Below are 23,528 nucleotides of genomic sequence, written 5' to 3' on the forward strand. Positions count from 1 at the left end.
AAAAATAATCAGCCAGCACTGATGGATTCTAGTTGTCCTGATACCATTTTTCCATAATGTCCTGGTGAAACCTTTCACCATATTCATCACTGACTGCACCTAGATTTTTGGGAAAGAAATCCAAGTCTGAATTCAGAAAAATAATCTTCAGTGACATATTGCACTTCATGGTTTTGTATGCTGTAAGAAATTTGTCAGCCAGGTGAATGTAGTTTGGTGCTCTGTGTTTGCCAAGAAATTGCCAACAACATCCTTGAATGCTTTCCATGTGATTTTCTCTGGCCCAGGAGTGAAATGCTCCCAGTTCGGTCAATTCACTAGCAATGGCAACGGGTGGTTCAGAGAACCGGTAGCAAAAATCCCTGCCCCCCACCCCCACCCATGCCCAGCTGAGTTGCCTGATTGTCAGGGGCTTTTTTTTTACTTTTAAAAGCATTTTTTACAACCTCTTTGACCGAATAGGTTGTTAAAAAAATGCTTTTAAAAGTTAAAAAAAAGATCACGTGCCACTGCTGACCACCACCATCCCCGCACGCTATTCTACTTACTCCATGCCTCCTTTTGGCGTGCACTGCACATGCGCACTATGAGCACACGCACCTCACATTTGGTACATGGTGCGCACTGCGCATGCGCAGCCAGTGAACCGGTAGTAAACCAGTTCAGATTTCACCACTGCTCTGGCCCCACTAACAGATCTTTGAACTGCTTGTCACTAATAATGTATCTGATCTGTGGATTAATAAAAATATCTTCTTTAATCTTGGCACCAATTATTCTTGGAAACATCTATCTCAGATAACAAAAATCTTTATTTTCCTTTTTCATTTCCCCAAAATTTCCATCAGTCCAAGTTTTATGTAAAGTAGAGGCAAAAATATCTTTGTTGGTCAAACAAATGGCTCATGTACCACATTTTTTTTTGCCTGAAACCAAATTCTTTTGGAGTAGCCATTTCTTTTAATGTAATGTGACTCTCTTGCATGCCTGTCTGTATGCAACATATGAAACAATAGGTTTTGTTGCATATGTTGCAAGAATACTTAGTATATTCAAGCTGCATTCCAAGCAGCAGAACCATTACTTTTAGATTTCCACAGATATTCCAGTTGTACTTGGTATACTGGATATGTTACAACAAGAAGTCCATATTTTCATATGTTGGGTTCATGTGTACAGCATAGCCACAGGTTCTGAAGGGTGGACAATTGCCATTGTATAAAAATAGAAGATTTCTATAAAGAGGTATGTGATGGGTTACAGGTTATTTTCATGATTAGCAGCCAAAAATCTATAAAATACCGTATATACTCGAATATAAGCCGATCCGAGTATAAGCCGAGGTCCCCAATTTTACCCCAAAAAACTGGGGTAAACTGGGGACTCGAGTATAAGCCGAGGGAGGGAAATGAGGCAGCTACCGGTCAGGGAAAGCCTCCCTCCCTCAGCCGAGAAGGCTGGCGGCTCCCCCGCCCCGCCCTCTCACTGCACCGGCAGGGCTTCCCCGCGCTAATGCAAAAGCCCGCCAAGTTTGCACCATCCGGTATAATGTGAAAAAAAGAAGAAAAAAAAACAACTCGAGTATAAGCCGTATATACTCGAGTATAAGCCGAGGGGACGTTTTTCAGCACAAAAAACGTGCTGAAAAACTCGGCTTATACTCGAGTATATACAGTACACCCAATAATGTTCAGGAAACAACACCTCTGTTGACAAGTGCAACAGCAAAGTCTAACATTTGCTAAAAAGAAGCTAAAGAAAGAACAGTTTAAACATTTGTTCATTGCTAACTCCCAGCCATGACCAAGATAAGGCAGAAACGCCTTCATAAAAGATAATTTAAATTATCTTCAAAAAGTTCTGAAAAAAGGAGGACAACATAGAAAAATTATGTTGGATTCTCTTGTTCTGACTCAGATGAGCCCTGGCACCTTCGTTGACAAAAAGGTGAATGAAGAAAAATATTCCAGAGAAAAGTGCCAATGTTTAAGCAACAAAGTACTGGGATCAATTGAAAAGAGAGACATTTCAGTGCCACTCCATGAAACTGCATCATCAGACGCAGCTCATCCATTAGTTGTTAGTTCTTGTCCCAAAAGTTTCATGTGTTGGCATTTGTCCTCATTTTTTCCCTTAAAATCATTTGCAGTAGGATGGAATTTGATCATTTAATGGAATCACTACAGTACAGAATATTTTTTTAAACATTGTGCCCATCCTTCATACAATTAGATTTCAAGTCAATATAGGTTGGATCTGGATTTATTTGTCATAAGACCCATGGAAATTATTAGGATGCAAGACACATATTAATTCTCGCTGATGTAAGTTTAATCAAGGTAATGAAGTCTGAATTCAACCTATTAATAATAGATTACTTAAAAGGCAATATAATACAGTGCCACTCAATATTAGCATTAACAAGAGGATGAAAAGCAGAAGGTAAATATTATAAAGCAGATTTAGATTTTAGAATTCAAGCTAAACAAAACATTGGTTCACTATTTGGCTGCATCAACAAAAGGCCATTTGTACTTGTGAAATGGAAATAGTATCTAGGAGATAGACTTCCACCACAAATATGAAGATCACAAATTATTATCTAGCCCATTATTATCTATTGCATTAGTTTCCAGACTAGTATAGATTGAATTTTTGGTTGGCAAGAAATTTTGGGAATTAGTTTCCCACAGAATGGATAGCTATTAGCACTGGTTGTCTATGGAGAGTCTCAGTCATCCAGGTCATGGTTGTCCCAAGGGTGCTTTTTCAAGAAGCAACTGGACTTTCTGGTTTTCTTTGAAGACATTTTGCTTCTCATCCAAGAAGCTTCTTCAAATGTCTTCACAGAAAAACCAGAAAGTCCTGTTGCCTCTTGAAAAATCACTTTTCGGATTAGCACTGGTTCTCCAGGATCTTTAATAATGCTTTTTCCCAACTTCTGTTTGAATCATGGATCATGCAAATCTGCAGTGATGGATGCAAATCAGCAATAGTATTTGACAAGGAACAACCTGAATCTTCTAGAAAACCAGAGTTATTAAAAGCCCTACACTGAATGGGGGTAATTTTTTTAGATGAAGCCAAACCAGTCTCTTAACATGTGCATTCCAATTTTAATGGAAATTTTTAAAAGTGAAAAAAACATACAATTTTCTGTGATCACTATCTTTTCCTCTTATTTTTCCAGTCTCTTAATCCCAAATTTCCAACTATCCATTAAGGTTAAAAGACCTGTAGGTCATCCAGTCTATTAATCCCAAGGCTGGATAATTTAGCAGTTTCAACCAGCTGTGATTCAGTCCTCACTTTCCACTGACTCAAAATGAGTTTTGCTTGAGTAAGCCCACAATAAAGATTACAAGATTTGGTCATAAAAGTGTGAATCCAAGTGAGTAGGTACTCAATTGCATTAGCATCATTGTTTGGAAAACCCTAAGAACACCCTAGTGTTAAGAAATCACTTATTAGTTTTACTATACAATCAATTAGCAAATATTTTTTCACACTCTACTAGTATTTAAATCATTTTCCAAGAGACCCTTTGAGGATCACTTCTTAAGTCCTTTGGCACATAGAATGTAGGCCCTTTAATCTTAATTATAAATTTAGCAATGTTCTTTTTTATGGATAGTATAGTATAGCCTTTATTGTCATTGTACATCATGTATACAACGAGATTGGTTATAATGGAAATATGATAGCTGGCATATCTGCTCCAAAGAGGAAATGCTTCACCAGTAAGCAGGACAAAAATTTACATTTGCATATGATGTACAGAGGCAGTCATGTAATAGTGCCCAGGATTACAAGAGATTGCTGATTCCTGATCAAAAGAGCAATACAGTGCATTTCCCCATAATGGAAAAGACTCTGTCCATGTTTCCGTGTTTATTCAGTCTATTACCCAGAGGTTAAGTGATGAGAGATAACTTAAAGGCCACTGTTCTCTCCTCCTACTGTTCTTTAAAGTAGAGGTTGAAAGGATAATTTTTGGAACTGAGCATCTTTCTTCTATAATGTAAAGTATAGAGTTGGAAGAATTCTAGAGTTGGAAGAAGCTATTCAGACCACTGAGTTCAACTAATTTTCAGTACAGTAATTCAACTGAAAGCATCTTTGTCAGATACTCTGCCTGAACATATTTAGAGAAAAAGAAACCACTCTGTGAATAATTGGTTCCACTGGCAGGCTGCTGTTATCAAGAATGCTTTTCTTTTGTTGTTGTTAGCTGCAAAGTCGTGTCCGACCCATCGTGACCCCACGGACAAGGTTCCTCCAGGCCTTCCTGTCCTCTACCATCCTCTGGAGTCCATTTAAGCTCATGCCAACTGCTTCAGTGACTCCATCCAGCCTCCTCATTCTCTGTCATCCCATTCTTCTTTTGCCCTCTATCTTTCCCAGCATTAGGCTCTTCTCCAGTGAGTCCTTTCTTTGCATTAGGTGGCCAAAGTATTTGAGTTTCATCTTCATCTGCCTTTTAAAGAGCAGTCAGGGTTGATCTCGTCTAGGACTGACCAGTTTGATCGCCTTGCCATCCAAGGGACTCGCAGGAGTCTTCTCCAGCACCAGAGTTCAAAGGCCTCGATTCTTTGGCACTCAGCCTTCCTTATGGTCCAACTTTCACAGCCATACGTTGCATCTGGGAACACCATAGCCTTGACTATATGCACTTTTGTTGGCAGGGTGATGTCTCTGCTTTTTAGTACTCTGTCTAGATTTGCCATAGCTTTCCTCCCCAGGAGCAAGCGTCTTTTAATTTCTTGACTGCAGTCCCCATCTGCGGTGATCTTGAAGCCCAGGAAAATAAAATCTGTCATTACCTCCATTTCTTCCCCATCTATTTGCCAGGAATTGAGAGGGCTGGATGCTATGATCTTAGTTTTCTTAATGTTGAGTTTCAAGCCAACTTTTGCACTCTCCTCCTTCACCCGCATCAAGAGACTCTTTAGTTCCTCTTCGCTTTCTGCCATTAAAGTGGTATCATCTGCATATCTGAGGTTGTTGATATTTTTTTCTAACATTGTTCTAATCTGTTCCTGTTATTTAAAACTGTATTCTGTATCCTGAATTGTGGAAAACAAGTCTTTGGTATTGCATCCTTTCAGGTTCTCTTCTCAGAGCTAAGCACTGCCAGTTCTTCCAGTGTTTCTTTATATGACTTGGTTTCTACATTTCAGATCAGACCACCCAAATTATCCACTTTGCTGCTGCCTGAACTATTCCAATTTCTCTGACTTTGTTTCTCCTTCCAGATGAAGAGTTCTGCGGTTCTCCCCATTAAAATTCATCTTGTTATTTTTAGTCCATCTCTCTAAACTTTCAATATTATGGCATACTTTATCTCTGCCTTTTAGGAAATGAGCTCTCTCATTTAATATTTGCCATTTATAAGTCTGAAAAGTTTTGTTTCCACCTTTTTTATCCAAAGAAATATTAAGAGTAAAGTGTCATAGATTGAATACATCTCAGACCATGCCTCCAGTTGAAAAGGAATCCCTTTTTTAATATAATTTTCAAGTCAAGTATTTATTCAATTGTTATGCCGTGAAGTCCATGCAAATGTAGCTTGCTAGCTGCAGTAGAATATCATGTGATTCTTTCTGAAATGAATTGTTGAAATCATGATATTATTTCTACAGCTTTCCCACCATCTACTAAGGAAGTTACTTGATTGAAAAAGACTTTTCTTGAAAGTTGTGAAAACTGTTGCATTGTTTTCAAGATGCTTACAGTTACTCTTTTTATGTTTCGCTATAGAATATTACAAATATTGATGGCACACTGACAAGTCTATATGCCCTGGATATTCCTTTCTCTCCTTTTTGAAGATAGGTACAATATATGCATGTCTTCAGTTGAAAGGTATGTCATTGGTTCTCTAGGTTTTTTAAAAAAATAATGCATGGCAATTAAGCCAGACCTATGGCAATCTGCTTTGGCCCTTTAGGATGAAACTGATCAAGACCTAGAGATTTAAATTCATTCATAGAAAATAGGTATTACTTCATATGTAACCACACGACATACAGATTTAAAACCTCTGCGGGATATTGGAGCACAGGCTATACATGTTCAAAGCATGAGTAGTTTCCACATGCAGCTCTGAATAGGAGCTTGAACTATGGAATTTTACAGAATACAGAATAGAATAGAATAGAATAGAATAGAATAGAATAGAATAGAATAGAATAGAATAGAATAGAATTTTTATTGGCCAAGTGTGATTGGACACACAAGGAATTTGTCTTGGTGCATATGCTCTTAGTGTACATAAAAGAAAAGATACGTTCATCAAGGTACAACATTTACAACACAATTGATGGTCAATATATCAATATAAATCATAAGGATTGCCAGCAACAAGTTATAGTCATACAGTCATAAATGGAAAGAGATTGGTGATGGGAACTATGAGAAGATTAATAGTAGTGCAGATTCAGTAAATAGTTTGACAGTGTTGATGGAATTATTTGTTTAGCAGAGTGATGGCCTTCGGGGAAAAACTGTTCTTGTGTCTAGTTGTTCTGGTGTGCAGTGCTCTATAGCGTCGTTTTGAGGGTAGGAGTTGAAACAGTTTATGTCCAGGATGCGAGAGGTCTGTAAATATTTTCACGGCCCTCTTCTTGATTCGTGCAGTATACAGGTCCTCAATGGAAGGCAGGTTGGTAGCAATTATTTTTTCTGCAGTTCTAATTATCCTCTGAAGTCTGTGTTTTTCTTGTTGGGTTGCAGAACCGAACCAGACAGTTATAGAGGTGCAAATGACAGACTCAATAATTCCTCTGTAGAACTGAATCAGCAGCTCCTTGGGCAGTTTAAGCTTACTGAGTTGGCGCAGAAAGAACATTCTTTGTTGTCCTTTTTTAATGATGTTTTTGATGTTAGCTGTCCATTTTAGATCTTGCGATATGATAGAACCTAGAAATTTGAAGGTTTCTACTGTTGATACTGTGTTGTCTAGTATTGTGAGAGGTGGAAGTATGGAAGGGTTTCTCCTAAAGTCTACCACCATTTCTACGGTTTTGAGTGTGTTCAGTTCCAGATTGTTTTGGTTGCACCACAAGGCTAGTCGTTTGACCTCTCCTCTATATGCGGATTCGTCATTGTCTCGAATGAGACCAATCACTGTTGTGTCATCTGCGAACTTCAGTAGCTTAACAGATGGATCATTGGAGATGCAGTCATTGGTATACAGAGAGAAGAGAAGTGGGGAGAGCACACAGCCTTGGGGGGCCCCTGTGCTAATTGTACAGGTATTTGATGTGATCTTGCTTAGCTTCACCTGCTGCTTCCTGTTTGTTAGGAAGCTTGTGATCCATTTACAAGTCTGTTCAGGTACTTGTAGCTGGTTTAGCTTAGTTAGAAGAGTGTCTGGAATGATGGTATTGAATGCTGAACTAAAGTCTACAAAGAGGACCCTTACATAGGTCTTTGGAGATTCAAGATGTTGTAAGATGTAGTGCAGAGCCATATTAACAGCATCATCTGTTGATCTGTTTGCTCGGTATGCAAATTGAATGACAGAATAGCAAAGTTGGAAGGGACCTTGGAGGCCTTCTAGTCTAACCCACTGCACAAGCAGGAGACCCTATACCATTCTGGACAAATGGCTATCCAACATCGTCTTTAAAACCTCCAGTAATGGAGCACCCACACCTTCTAGAGGCAAACCATTCCTCTGATTAATAGTTCTCACTGTCAGGAAAATTATCCTTAGTTCTAGGCCAAGAAGAATTAATCTTCCATTCAATACTACTGATCCAGGATCAGGGGGCTCAAAATGCCCCACTCAATGGGGGCTCACACCCAGCTTTGGAAGGGCAATAGATCACTCCTTCACAGATTAAAGTAATTAGAATTTGAATTATTCACCACAAGGGAAATATTTAAAAATATAGCAGATTTTGTTAATTCTAAACTAAAAATGAAGATATAATTCTATGTAATCCATTTTTTTCTTTCTCTCAGAACATTTCCAACACAACAGAGAATACAAACTATGCAAGTTTCGTTCACATCGGATATATAAGAAACTTATGTAACTCTTGTGCAACAGTACTTCAGCAGCTTTCAGCCCCTTATATCTATCACTTGGCAATGAATGAAGAACCTCCCCAAATTTTGTAATAATAAAATGTTTGGCTGTCCTGAAGGGACAGCAGTAAAACTTAACATGTTGCCTAGGAAGAGGCCTTAATTAAGGATTGCGTTCATAGCTGGAGGCTTCAGTCTGGCTGGAAAATAAATCTGATCTGGAGAAGATCCATTTCAAGAAACGCTGACAAAAGTAACCATTGAGGCCAAAATCTGCCTTGCTATTTTTCCTCAGAAGGGATACGCCATGGGGGTTTTATTGTTCTTGGGTTTTTACCCTTCCTTCCTTCCTTCCTTCCTTCCTTCCTTCCTTCCTTCCTTCCTTCCTTCCTTCCTTCCTTTCTTTCTCTCTCTCTCTCTCTCTCTCTCTCTCTCTTTCTTCCTTCCTTCCTTCCTTCCTTCCTTCCTTGGACACATTATTTGATGATAATCAGGTTTTCTTTTGTCAAATCAAGACAGTCTTGACTGAACTAAACAATCCCTCTAAGGACTTCATTCCAGGTTAAGCTGACCTTTCTTCACCAAAGAAATATTAAACATAATCAAAAACTGTCTCTTTTTTCCTGACCAAATTAATGGAAGCTACACAATCGGAGTACATAATGTAGAGTCAGACAGCGTGGTGGGTTTTAAAATGTTTTACTACTGATTCTGTGGGTGTGGCTTGGTGGGCATTGCATGGCTTGGTGGGCGTGGCAGGGGAAGGATACTGTAAAATCTCCATTCCCACCCAACTCCAGGGAAAGGATACTGCAAAATCCCCATTTTCTCCCTATCAGCTGGGACTTGGGAGGCAAAGAATAGATGGGGATCGGACCAGTCAGAATTTTTACTACCGGTTCTCCAAACTGCTCAAAAAATTTCACTACTGGTTCTCCAGAACTAGTCAGAACCTGCTGAAACCCAGCTCTGGAGTCAGAATAGGACAGCAGGCTATTGAGTTCCCTTAGGCTTCCTGTGCTGAAATATGCCTCCTGTGGTCCCTGAATTTACATGTGGTCACCCATATGCTCACACTTTGAACGGTTTGATGATGAGTTGTTGGCCATCGATGTTCTTGCAACCTGGCAGAACCTCAATGCCTTATCTTCCATATATCATGGTGAATGGATTGGCCTCAGGAGAACTAATCAATAGTTGTTGCATACTGTTCTGTCCTCCCTTGCCTCCGTCCAAATGATAGCTTAATTAGCCGTCACTAGCAGCTCTGGCAGCAGAATAGCCAGTGTCTGCCAAGAGCCTCCGTTATCTTCTATGACGCTGGTGACACCTAGAAACAAACTTCAGCTCTTAATCAGTGGATGTTCCTGTTACAAAGAGACACAGCAGCTCTGGCTGCCTTTTATATCCTGTGTGGTGTTTGCTCCATGACACAGCACTTCCTAGGCCTGCCCTACCCTTGCTTCTGTTGTTCCCTCCTCTCCTGCCTATGAAACCAAGCCTGATTGCCGTCAGCTGGGTCTGCAGGCATGGCCTCGGGGGGAAGAGTCAGGGGATGGATGCCTCATTATCTCTTCCACCTGGCCTGTTTCTGGCTCCTGGAGCTGACCCAGGCAAGCCGGTGCTCCCTTCCCCCTCACTGTCCAAGTCACTTTCTGGCAGCAGGCCCGGCTCAGGGGGTGCAGACACAACAAATACTTAATGCCATGTCACTACTAGGATTCTATAAGATCATCTGCAAAAAGTCAGAATATGTTTTCATCTATGATACAGTGAACAGAGAATCATTTCTCAAAAAGATCACACTTTTTCAACTCTTTAGAAAATTGAACAGAAAATAAATGCAACCCTAACACAAGATAGGGTTTAATTTAATTAATTTTTAAGCTGCCAACACTTGTAATATTCTTACACATAATTTCTCAGTATACTTCTTCTTCTTGACATTATGTAATCCAGATCAACAAACACCATGTTTCTCTACATGCTAGTCTAAACGCAGTTTATAAATGTTCTCTGTCCATTAGCATGCATTGCAAGTGTGGGAAATAATCCAATTGTTTTACTTGCTTCACTCTTTCCCCCTCCCTGATGGAGTTTTGTATCGCAGTCACAAAGGATCCAGCTATTACATATGCAGAACCAGAACTTCTGGAAAATGAAGCACAAAGCAGTGTTGAATCTCTAAGGCCAATTACAACCCTTCTGATTTTAAAGGATTATAGGGAAGCCGACTTTGTGCAATAATTTCCAGGCTAATTACAATTTAGAAAGCATCTTCTCTGTTGTCAAAAAATATTTAATGTGCCTTGGCATTAGCAAATAATCTAATTCATTTTTATTATTATTTTATTTTAGTTGGTCACACAGCATGATCACATACAAATCCCAGAGCTATTAAACAGAGAGAACATTTTCATTTACAAGCGCGATCTCTGGCTTGTTCAGAACTGGTAATCAAATGTGATTATGATTGTGCTGAACTTCCATAATGCCAACCAGTCCATGCTCACTAATAACCAGTCTTTAGGAGTGGAGCAAACTCTTTATGAATAAAATCTAACTAGAAGGAAAGGGGGGAATGACCAGTCTTTAGTCAGAATATTAGTCATCTAATAGAGGTCAGCACCCCAATACAGTTAAACAATATAACAGAACTGCGCCTAAATGGATATGTCAGTTTTTTATAGTATTAAATTATTTAGCCATAATTACCCCAGCATGTGGATACTATAAATGTAGGTCTTGGGAGGATAAGAGAACAGTCTGCTTTGTTCATTTAAACTGATGGCTTGCTGGCCCAGCTGTAAAAGGCAGTGGATGTTGCAAGCAACAGACAGGTTTGGGAGAGAGACCTGGGGATTTTTATGGCAACTGAAATTAGCCGGATGCTAAATTCTGCATGTTATAACTCGCTCTTGGCACAGAACTGCAGAAACTACAAACTCAGAGCATATCTTCATTTTAAAAAGACATTTAGAAATAGCTTGCATTTGCCAATCCAGCACTTCTGGCATTTTTATCCTCTTACCCTGCATGCATCTTCAAGCTGTCAAGCAATTGGACTACCATTGCCCTTTCTTGGTATTATAAGACGACCAGTTCTTCTACAGATTCCTTAATTAGAAGGTCTCTTGAACCTCCAAACCACAAGCATAAAAAAGAGCAATTAACACTTTCCCAGGGCCCCCTTCATCCATCTGTCACAGCACAGGTGGGAAATTTGTTTAAGCGTGTGTCTATGTATATACACACACATTCACCCACTAATCAAGATGCTGGACTTTAAATATACATATTCCCTATTCCCTTCTTTCCTCCCTTCTTTTCATTCTTTCCATCAAAATAATGACATTTCAACAGCAGCCATGATTTTGAACACCATTATCATGATGATCATGGTACATATCTTGTAGATTTAATAATCTACTTATTTTTCAAGTGATCTTGGGGAGAAAGTCTTGGTTGTTTGAAAGCTGGATAAATAGACACATATCCAATGCCATTATCAAACAAAGATGGGCGAAGTCGGACTTTTTTAGAATATTGTAGATTCAAAGGTTTGAAAGCAGAAGACTCTCTGACTACCAAGGGTCATTCACAGGGAGATTTATAATGAGATAGGAAGAGGCTATCAGTCTGAGTCAAATTATAAGAGAGCTACATCAAAATATTCCATCACTAGATGCATAGAAAGGTGCTTTTCTGGAATCTGAGAATTAAAATTCTCAGATTCCAGGAAAAGCAACATTTATTGAACTAGTGATCCTTTTTCATCCAGAATTTTGGGAAATCCCAATCTCGACCAATCTATTCCCCAACCTCCATATATTCAACCAGAAAATTTAAAAACTATAATTGCATTCTGCAATTTACAAAGTTGTCACAGCTCATTTCGAGATCAATAATCAAGTTCAATCAAATGTCATTTTTGGTTTCTGTTCATGGTAGTTTTTCCCAAACTTTTGTCTTCCAGATGTGATGGGACTATAGATCTCAGAATTGCCAAAGAGCATATCCAGTGTAGTTTTGGTTCAGAGAATCCAGCACACCTTAAAAATTGAAGAAGCTTTTCAGGTCAAGGAAAGGGGAATGACCAGTCTTTAGTCAGAATATTAGTCATCTAATAGAGGTCAGCACCCCAATACAGTTAAACAATATAACAGAACTGCGCCTAAATGGATATGTCAGTTTTTTATAGTATTAAATTATTTAGCCATAATTACCCCAGCATGTGGATACTATAAATGTAGGTCTTGGGAGGATAAGAGAACAGTCTGCTTTGTTCATTTAAACTGATGGCTTGCTGGCCCAGCTGTAAAAGGCAGTGGATGTTGCAAGCAACAGACAGGTTTGGGAGAGAGACCTGGGGATTTTTATGGCAACTGAAATTAGCCGGATGCTAAATTCTGCATGTTATAACTCGCTCTTGGCACAGAACTGCAGAAACTACAAACTCAGAGCATATCTTCATTTTAAAAAGACATTTAGAAATAGCTTGCATTTGCCAATCCAGCACTTCTGGCATTTTTATCCTCTTACCCTGCATGCATCTTCAAGCTGTCAAGCAATTGGACTACCATTGCCCTTTCTTGGTATTATAAGACGACCAGTTCTTCTACAGATTCCTTAATTAGAAGATCTCTTGAACCTCCAAACCACAAGCAAAAGAGCAATTAACACTTTCCCAGGGCCCCCTTCATCCATCTGTCACAGCACAGGTGGGAAATTTGTTTAAGCGTGTGTCTATGTATATACACACACATTCACCCACTAATCAAGATGCTGGACTTTAAATATACATATTCCCTATTCCCTTCTTTCCTCCCTTCTTTTCATTCTTTCCATCAAAATAATGACATTTCAACAGCAGCCATGATTTTGAACACCATTATCATGATGATCATGGTACATATCTTGTAGATTTAATAATCTACTTATTTTTCAAGTGATCTTGGGGAGAAAGTCTTGGTTGTTTGAAAGCTGGATAAATAGACACATATCCAATGCCATTATCAAACAAAGATGGGCGAAGTCGGACTTTTTTAGAATATTGTAGATTCAAAGGTTTGAAAGCAGAAGACTCTCTGACTACCAAGGGTCATTCACAGGGAGATTTATAATGAGATAGGAAGAGGCTATCAGTCTGAGTCAAATTATAAGAGAGCTACATCAAAATATTCCATCACTAGATGCATAGAAAGGTGCTTTTCCTGGAATCTGAGAATTAAAATTCTCAGATTCCAGGAAAAGCAACATTTATTGAACTAGTGATCCTTTTTCATCCAGAATTTTGGGAAATCCCAATCTCGACCAATCTATTCCCCAACCTCCATATATTCAACCAGAAAATTTAAAAACTATAATTGCATTCTGCAATTTACAAAGTTGTCACAGCTCATTTCGAGATCAATAATCAAGTTCAATCAAATGTCATTTTTGGTTTCTGTTCATGGTAGTTTTTCCCAAACTTTTGTCTTCCAGATGTGATGGGACTATAGATCTCAGAATTGCCAAAGAGCATATCCAGTGTAGTTTTGGTTCAGAGAATCCAGCACACCTTAAAAATTGAAGAAGCTTTTCAGGTCAATGTAAGGAGAGTGAGATGTAGGTGGCACAGAGTGCTTCTTTTCATGATTAGTAATTTGGGCATCCAAAGATGTCTCTTGATTGCTGCAATTTCCATCCAGGTATGAATAGTCCCACACAATTCAAATTTTATGGCTAGAATTACTCTTGACAGATTGACAGCTTTTTTTAAGTATGGAGGATTGTACGAATAGAATTAGAACAATATACCATGATATTTAAGAAACTTCTCACTTAACCATTGTCTTGGGGGTTTGGCTGTCTCAGAAGACAAAAGTATTACTTCTAGTTCTCATGATATCTAAAGTTTACTAGTAAGCTTTTAGAATAGAGTTTGAACTTAGAATAAACTATATAAAGTTCAGTCTTCATTTTCCAGTTTTAGTGGTGACTATTAGATAATTAAGTTGCTGTCTAAAAACAATCTAGAAATGAATTCATTTGTGCCAGATGGGACATACTACTGAGTAGACTTGCACGGAATTATATCTCATTGATTTTTTGAGTAGTCAACATGTAGTTGGCATCCATATGTAGAGCACACTGTTGAAATATATAATATATATAATATATATAACAACAGAATTGGAAGGGACCTTGGAGGCCTTCTAGTCCAACCCCCTGCCCAGGCAGGAAACCCTACACCATCTCAGTCAGATGGTTATCCAACATTTTCTTAAAAATTTCCAGTGTTGGAGCATTCACAACTTCTGCAGGCAAGTCGTTCCACTTATTAATTGTTATAACTGTCAGGAAATGGGTGAAAACACCATTCAAGATTAAAAGATAGGATTCAGTTTTTTAAAAAAGGATGAATGAAAGAAATGACTGTATTTTTTATATAAGAACTTATATAAATGCCAATGAAAACCTGTAACTGGAAGCAAGCAGACATGAAGGAAGGGTTATATTGGATTAGATTATAATAAAGTAGAATCATAGAATCACAGGGCTAGAAGGCATCTTGGAGGTTTTCTAGTCCAACCCATTGCCCAAGGCAGAAAACCTTATTGCCTCCCAGACAAATGGCTGACCAATCATTGCTTGAAAACCTCCAGTGACAGAGCACTCACAACTCTGGGACACAAGCTGTGCCATTGATCAATTGATTTTGCTGTCAGGAAATTTCTCCTTAGTTCCAAATTGACTCTCTCTGTAATGAGCTTCCACCCATTGCTTCTTGATCTGCCCTCAGATGCTTTGGAGAATAAGTTGACCTGCTCCTCCTTGTGACAGCCCATCAAGTACTGGAAGACAGCTATTATGTCACCCCTTAATCCTTCTCTTTGTTAGGCTATACATACCTAGTTCCTTTAACTGTTCACCATACATCTTAGCCTCTGTTCATCTTTGCTGCTCTTCTCTGCACCTTTCTAAGATTTCAGCATCTTTTTGTATCATGGCAACCAGAACTGGACACAGTATTCCAAGTATGGTCTCCCTGGGGAAATATACAGTGGCACTATTACTTTACTTGATCTTGATAGTATCCTTCTGTTGATGTAGCCTATGTATGCACTGGCTTTTTTTGGCAGCTGCGTGGCACTCATGATTCTTAAGAGTAGAGCTGTATCAAAAGAAAATGATTCCTGGGGATATTATGGCAGACAGAGAGAAAGAATTCTCGCTCTACTTGCTTTTGACAGTCTGTCAGTCAATCTGTTGACAGACAGACTTAAATGATGGTCTACTTACATAAATGATAAGATAACAAATTCTCTCACGGTTACTACTGTGATCTGGTACTGCCTATCCTACAATTGTGCATTTGGTTTTCCTTTTCTCACCACTGAACTGCATCTTGTTAAATGGGATCTGATGCTTTAGTCCAGGGCTGTCAAATGCCCAGCCCTTGGGCCGGATGCGCCACACGCTGGCCACACCCATTCTCGCTTTAGTGATGGGAGAAAAAGTCCCGATATGTCATGTGACACCACTCTAATGACGTGAGTTTGACACCCCTGCTTTAGTCTGTCAAGACCCTTTTGAATCTCAAATCTATCTTCCAAAACATTGGAAAATCCTCCCAGTTTGGTGTCATCTGCAAATTTTTTTTTTTATAAAAAAGTTTTATTTCCATTTTCCATCAACATATTCAATGTACAGTCTCTTATTCAACATCAATCATTAACTTTCATTTGTTACTTATTCGGGCCTGCTCAGCTACCACTTGCAGTGTCATCTGCAAATTTGATGAGTTCCTCTTCTATTCTATTCTTTAAATCACTTAAGAAGATGTTGAAGAGCACTGGCCCAAGACAGAACCCTGAGATAACCCGCTGCATGCTTCCCTCCATGTAGATGTAGCTCCATTAAGGACTGCAAACTAAGTGCAGTTTGTCAGCCAACTGCAAATCCATCTGGTGGTGGTACTATCTATCCCACATTGTTCTATCTTTCCAAGAAATAGGCTGTGGTCTACTTTGTCAAAAGGTTTATTGAAGTCGAAGTAAAGTATTGTTGTTGTTAGTTGTGAAGTCGTGTCCAACCCATCGCAGCCCCATGAACAACATTCCTCCAGGCTTTCCTGTCCTCTACCATCCTCTGGAGTCCATTTAAGCTCACGTCGACTGCTTCAGTGACTCCATCCAGCCAACTCATTCTCTGTCGTCCCCTTCTTCTTTTGGCCTCAATCTTTCCCAGCATTAGGCTCTTCTCCAGTGAGTCCTTCCTTCTCATTAGGTGGCCAAAGTATTTGAGTTTCACATTCAGGATCTGACCTTCTAAAGACCAGTCAGGGTTCATCTCCCCTAGAACAGACTTGTTTGTTTGCCTTGCAGTCCAAGGGACTTGCAGGAGTCTTCTCCAGCACCAGAGTTCAAAGGCCTCGATTCTTTGGCGCTCAGCCTTTCTTATGGTCCAATCTTCACAGCCATACATTGCAACTGGGAAAACCATAGCCTTGACTATATGCACTTTTGTTGGCAGGGTAATGTCTCTGCTTTTTAGTACGCTGTCTAGATTTGCCATAGCTTTCCTCCCCAGGAGCAAGTGTCTTTTAATATCTTGGCTGCAGTCACCATCTGCGGTGATCTTGGAGCCCAGGAAAATAAAATCTGTCACCACCTCCATTTCTTCCCCATCTATCTGCCAGGAATTGAGAAGGCCGGATGACACAACAGTGATTGACACAACAGTGATTGGTCTCATTCGAGACAATGACGAATCCGCATATAGACAAGAGGTCGAACGACTAGCCTTGTGGTGCAACCAAAACAATCTGGAACTGAACACACTCAAAACCGTAGAAATGGTGGTAGACTTTAGGAAAAACCCTTCCATACTTCCACCTCTCACAATACTTGACAACACAGTATCAACAGTAGAAACCTTCAAATTTCTGGGTTCTATCATATCGCAAGATCTAAAATGGACAGCTAACATCAAAAACATCATTAAAAAAGGACAACAAAGAATGTTCTTTCTGCGCCAACTCAGTAAGCTTAAACTGCCCAAGGAGCTGCTGATCCAATTCTACAGAGGAATTATTGAGTCTGTCATTTGCACCTCTATAACTGTCTGGTTCGGTTCTGCAACCCAACAAGAAAAACACAGACTTCAGAGGATAATTAGAACTGCAGAAAAAATAATTGCTACCAACTTGCCTTCCATTGAGGACCTGTATACTGCATGAATCAAGAAGAGGGCCGTGAAAATATTTGCAGATCCCTCGCATCCTGGAAATAAACTGTTTCAACTCCTACCCTCAAAACGACGCTATAGAGCACTGCACATCAGAACAACTAGACACAAGAACAGTTTTTTCCCGAAGGCCATCACTCTGCTAAACAAATAATTCCCTCAACACTGTCAGACTATTTACTGAATCTGCACTACTATTAATCTTCTCATAGTTCCCATCACCAATCTCTTTCCACTTATGACTGTATGACTATAACTTGTTGCTGGCAATCCTTATGATTTATATTGATATATTGACCATCAATTGTTTTGTAAATGTTGTACCTTGATGAACGTATCTTTTCTTTTATGTACACTGAGAGCATATGCACCAAGACAAATTCCTTGTGTGTCCAATCACACTTGGCCAATAAAATTCTATTCTATTCTATTCCATGATTTCAGTTTTCTTAATGTTGAGTTTCAAGCCAACTTTTGCACTCTCCTCCTTCACTTGCATCAAGAGGCTCTTTAGTTCCTCTTCACTTTCTGCCATTAGAGTGGTATCATCTGCATATCTGAGGTTGTTGATATTTCTCCTGGCAATCTTAATTCCAACTTTTGATTCATCTAGCCTCACCTTTCTCATGATGTGGTCTGCATATAAGTTAAATAGGCAGGGTGACAGTATACAGCCTTGCCGGACTCCTTTCCCAATTTTGAACCAATCAGTGGTTTCATGTCCAGTTCTCAATGTTGCTTCTTGACCTGCATATAGGTTTTCTCAAGAGACAAATAAGATGGTCTGGTGCTCCCATCTCTTTAAGAACTTGCCACAATTTGTTGTGATCCACACAATCAAGACTTTAGCATAGTCAATGAAGCAGAAGTATTAAAGTATATCCACAGTATTACCCTGGTCTCTAATTTACTCACTTTATCAAAGAAGGTAATAAGGTTTGTCTGGTATGATCTGCTTTTAACAAACCTATGCTGGCTTCTAGTGATTGCTTTGTTTATCTGCGGTGGCGCAGTGGTTAGAATGCAGCATTGCAAGCTAATTGCAGGCTATTTCTGCTGACTGCCAGAGTTCGATTCTCACTGGCCAAGATCACCTCTGCCAAGTCCTTCAGTACTCTGGAATATAAACTATTTGATCTTGGTAATTTGAACTCATCTAAAGTGGACAGGAGTTGGTTTTTTTTTACCAATTTCTTACCTAATCTGATTTACATTTCTATTCTGTCTCCCACTGTGCTACTTTTGATACATTGGCCTATTTTTTATTCCTTTTGCATAAAGACAGATGCAAAGAAGGAATTAAGCAACTCCGCTTTCTCCCTGCTTCCTCTCACCTTCTTGCGATCTTCTCCCCTTAGAAGACCAAACATTACTCTGACTTTTTTCTTGTCCCTTACATATTGAAAGAAGGATTTTTAACGTATTTTTCGCATTTGGCAAATATCTGGAACTGTGAAGGGAATTTATATTTAAATATCTGTTTGTGTCATTATATCTAATAAAGCAAATAGATACGTGAATATAAATTTCGTTCAAAATTCCAAGTGTATCAAACAGTTCTTATCATGACTTGTCAAGCAACTAACATCAGGACACATGATTATCAGTAGTCCTTTCTTCTGTCCTTTCAATTTAAGTCTTTAGTGTCATGTAGGAATGAACTGTTCATCATTCTGTGGTAGCTCATGGAGAGCAAGTTTCTTTACCACATAATTACAAGCAGTGGTGAAATGTAAAATTTGTTACTACTGGTTCTGTGGGTGTGGGTGTGGCTTGGTGGTAGTGGGGGTAATGTGACTGGGTGGGCGTGGCCAACTTTTTTTTTTACTTTTAAAAACATTTTTTCTACAACCTCTTCAGCCAAAGAGGTTGTTAAAAAATGCTTTTAAAAGCCTCTGAGGATCAGGCAACTCAGCTGGGATCACCAGAGGAGCCTTTTAAAAGCATTTTTTCTACAACCTCTTCGGCCGAAGAGGTTGTTTAAAAAATGCTTTTAAAAGCCCCTGATGATCCCAGCAGAGCCGCGTGATCATCAGAGGCTTTTTTTTTACTTTTAAAAGCATTTTTTCGGCCAAAGAAAAAATGCTTTTAAAAGTAAAAAAAAACAATCTCTGATGATTGCATGGCTCAGCTGGGCATGGGGTGGGGGGAGGGATTTTTGCTACTGGTTCTCCAAACCACCTGTCGCCATCACTACTGGATCAGGTGATCTGGTCCGAACTGGGAGCATTTCACCCCTGGTTACGAGGGTTCTTTGTGCCATGCAGTTTATATTAAATAATACATCCAGCCTGTTTCAGAGATAAGTGGTTTGATTAGGATGTGCTATTGTCCAAAAGTAGCTATTTCTTGTAAGGAGGCCACTTTGATCCACCTGCTGACAACATCATTTGGTTTAGAAGTGAAAAGAGAGACAGGATGAAGGAGAAGAATCATGTCATGTGTGCTGTTGTTTTAATTTTTGTTTGTTTGTTTACATTTATACCCCACCCTTCTCCGAAGACTCAGGGCAGCTTACAATGTATAATACTCATGAACTTTGCATTAGGATGAGCTCCTGATTTTATAGAGCTACTGACAATTTACAATTTTTCAGAGTTCAGGCATAGGAACATAGGTATAGTGATTCTATGGTTGTATATGTTAGGACCAATCAAGGCTACAGCTATAAAAAAATGCCTTCCAAATCTAGATCTGAAGATCCCAAATAAGAAATATTGGCAAACATGACTGAGATCTGAAAATCAGCAGACTGGTAGTGTTGCCACATAAGCAAGGAGAGAGATAGAAGATAAGCTTCTAATGTGTCCAGCAGATTTTCATAAGGCCTGCCCAATGCAGCAGCCAGCACTACACAATCCTATTTCTATCTATGCCTAAAAAGTATTTTATGGCATACACAACACAATCTGAATTCCAAATCTACATTGTTGTTTATCTGTTGAAAGTAACTCTGTAGACTTAAGTCAAAATATACCCTGAGTTATTTTTGTCGTATCCTGTTAGCGCAGTTTGAAGATGGATAGAAAAGCCTAAGTAATTTACACCCCCAAAATGACAAAAGAAGATATTAATTTTGTGCACATACACTCACAGCAAATGTGTGTCTCTATGAGTTATTTATAAACCCCTCCCCAACCAGCATCTTAATTTTCCATCTGACACACAGATCCTTCCGTTATAAAGGCTTCAGATTGTTACAAGACTTGAAGCTATGAGAACTGGAATGTGAAGATGTGAAGTGTTCTATAAATGGCAGGGACGCTGATTGCTGATATCATGTGTTAATTGGTAATATCTGTGTTCAGTAGGTTCCAACAATATGTGTTATATCACATTAACTAGCCACATGCCCATGATATCTGATATTAACTATTTGGGTAAGAAGAATGAGTGCTCCTAGGATGGTAGCATTTGGACCTGGGAGACTTGTTTAATTAGCCTTTATGGACTGTCAAAATGTAGAATGTGAAAAAGCCTCCATCCTATGCGACAGACTGTCAAAAGCAAGTAGAGCGAGAATTGTCTCTTTCTGTCTGCCATAATATCCCCAGGAATTATTCTCTTTTGATACAGCTCTTCTCTCAGCAACATCAATCTCAAGAGTTTTAATTCTAATTTCGGCCCCCATTTTCTGAGCAACAACCTCACTTAGGATTTTCGCATACTTTAAAGACCACTTAACCAAATGAGTGTCCATTGCTTTCTCTGCCATCTTTTATGCTTGCTTCTGAGGATCAGCATGAAGTAGGAATTAAAATTTAAAACTTTTGTGTTATCCACAAAGTTCAGTATTTCAGATTGCTTTTCAATATTTCTTTGCAGTTCTAAATTTGTTTTTTCAGCAATCTATGTTGAAAGCCCTCAGTGGGTTTTATCCTGGAGAAAATAGTAATATTCTTACATTTGCGCAATGTTCCTTGGAAAACCATCACTACTTCTACAACTGGTACAACTGGTATTACTGCCTCAACTGGTATTATTTCAGACTTCACCATCAAAAATCACTACCAAAGGATGTCTATTTCTTGCTATTCGATATACTGCACACTCTCCAGACATATGTCCTATTAGGAGCAGAAAATAATGACATCGAATTCTTCTTCAAGTAGGTATATTGATGATTGCAATAAGACGTTGGCATTCATTTACCTAAATAATAAGAATATACTTGCTGAACTCTCTTGTCAAAATGGTTGCATTGTCCCAGAAGTTACAAAGTCAGAATCAACCAAAAAGATTATATCTACACAGATTGTAAACTACAGTTAGCCCTGAGTTTTCCTGATGGAGTAGATAAGAAATGTAGGTAAAATTTAATTTATGCCAAATAAGGAGCCAAATAAGTATATTAAGTTTCTGAAGGCTTATCATATCTATTTTGCCTTCTAAATAACGTTATCTCCTCTCATCTCCCCAATAGAAAAAAATGGCCATTTTATGATGCCCTCCTTAAAATAGCAGAAATATTCAGTTGGAGGGGTTGCTATAAAAAGCTGGAGCCCCCTCCTCTCAGTCTACATTATTGAACTTCAAAAGTGTGTGTGAACTTTATTGTTTTCATTACATTACTTTACATTGCTACGGTATTATAATGCTCAGAATGCAAACACAGAATGGGTCCTCTGGTTTGGAAGTTATAGTGAGGCAGTAGAATGCATTGTTCATATCTCTTCTCCAGATCAATATTCAATAAAGTATCGTGCAAATGCTGCAAGGATCAATACTTACTAGATTAAATCTGTTTAGTAAATGCTGAAGAATTTCAGTTTTTCTCCCACTTTCTTTCAAACACAGTCTAGGAAAACCAGAGGGGTAGTTTCAAGGCCACATGAAGTATTAATGCTGCTTTACACTGCTTTAGTAACCTCATATCTGGAATATTGCGTCCAGTTTTCGACACTATGATACAAAAAAAAGGATGTTGTGACTCTGTAAAGGGTACAGGAAGAGTAACAAAAATGATTAGGAGGCTGAAGGCTAAAACATATAATGAACAGTTGCAGGAACTAGATGTATCTAGTTTAACAAAGAGAAAGACTAGCGGTGGCATGATAGCACTCTTTTGATATTTGAGGGGATGTTATAGAGACAAATGGGTCAACCCATTCTCCAAAGCACCTGAGAGCAGCAGAAGAAACAATGGATGGAAACTAATCAAGGAGATATCCAAACTTGAACTAAAGGGAAATTTCCTGACAATGAGAATAATTAACTTCTGGTTTGCCAGACGTTGTGACTGCTTCATCACTGGAGGTTTTTAAGAAGAGATTGGACAGTCATTTGTCTGGAATGATATAGGGCTTCCTGCTCAAGCATAGATACAAATTCAGAATACCTTCTTTAACTCTAATGCATGGGCTTCCATCTTTTGTTGTCACAGAATTAAACTGGAATGTTCTGTAACTATTTCCAGTTGTTTATTATTAATTCAGTTTTACAATTGCTTTTCATATTTTCAACTGCACCAAGTGAATTATATCTATTGACACCTAAAAAGATACTGATTTTTATCCGCTAAGCCTGTTGAACAATTTTTCAAAAAATATTCGGTAACACAAACAACAACTTAAATCATTGTCAACACACAAAGCATCCTTGGCCTGCTCTCAAGTTGCCATAGGCAAGGGCGATGGGAAAAGGAACTCTGCAGCTGCGGCGAAGCAGCACGTCAATCAAAATAAAACCATATTCCAGCCATATCTCTGTCAAGGCTGTCTCTGCGGTTACCCACAGTGGTCGGTGGGGTGTGATCTCTACAACCCGCGAAATTGCTTCATTGGAGAATGTAACTTGGGGATATCTTGGGGAGGGGAGGAACAGGTTCAGAGCTGGAACGTAAATTATGTGGGGTCAGAGTTGGCTTCACTTGGAATGTGCAGACATGAAGCTCCTAATAAATAACTGGATTTCTTTTGAAGCTTGGCTCAAGTCTCATGATTTAATTAGGGCATCGGTGGGAATCCTGATATATTTAATACTTGGTATGGCAGTATGGAGATAACAAAAATAAAAAAAATCATGTTAGACAAATTCAAATTTGTCTAACAAGCTACTTAGCCAACTGATCTCTTTTAACATCAGGATATATAATAAAACAAAAGAACTGGAAGAGACCATTGAATTAAAGGGAAAATGTCTATGAAAGGCACACTTAACTGGCACTGGGGGAAAAAACCCCTATGCTTTGCAAGCTTTCCCTAATGCTTTGGATGTGTGGACTTTGATTCCCAGAATGCCTTGCTTACTATGACATGCAT

At 38.9% G+C, this 23,528-nt stretch overlaps 1 long non-coding RNA gene across 1 annotated transcript in view; it reads right to left on the bottom strand.

The window, feature by feature from the left end:
• Positions 1–22,110, bottom strand: part of LOC131187900 (uncharacterized) — a 35,304-nt gene extending 13,194 nt beyond the window's left edge. Inside the window, exons 1-2 of the long non-coding RNA XR_009152661.1 lie at positions 22,000–22,110; positions 14,931–15,067 (exon numbers count right to left, since the gene is read on the bottom strand). This is a non-coding gene — a long non-coding RNA (uncharacterized LOC131187900). The remainder of the gene's footprint in view (positions 1–14,930; positions 15,068–21,999) is intronic.
• Between the last annotated feature and the right edge of the window lie 1,418 nt (positions 22,111–23,528).

This window comes from Ahaetulla prasina, chromosome 1, assembly GCF_028640845.1.
Source record: "Ahaetulla prasina isolate Xishuangbanna chromosome 1, ASM2864084v1, whole genome shotgun sequence".
NCBI lineage: Eukaryota > Metazoa > Chordata > Lepidosauria > Squamata > Colubridae > Ahaetulla > Ahaetulla prasina.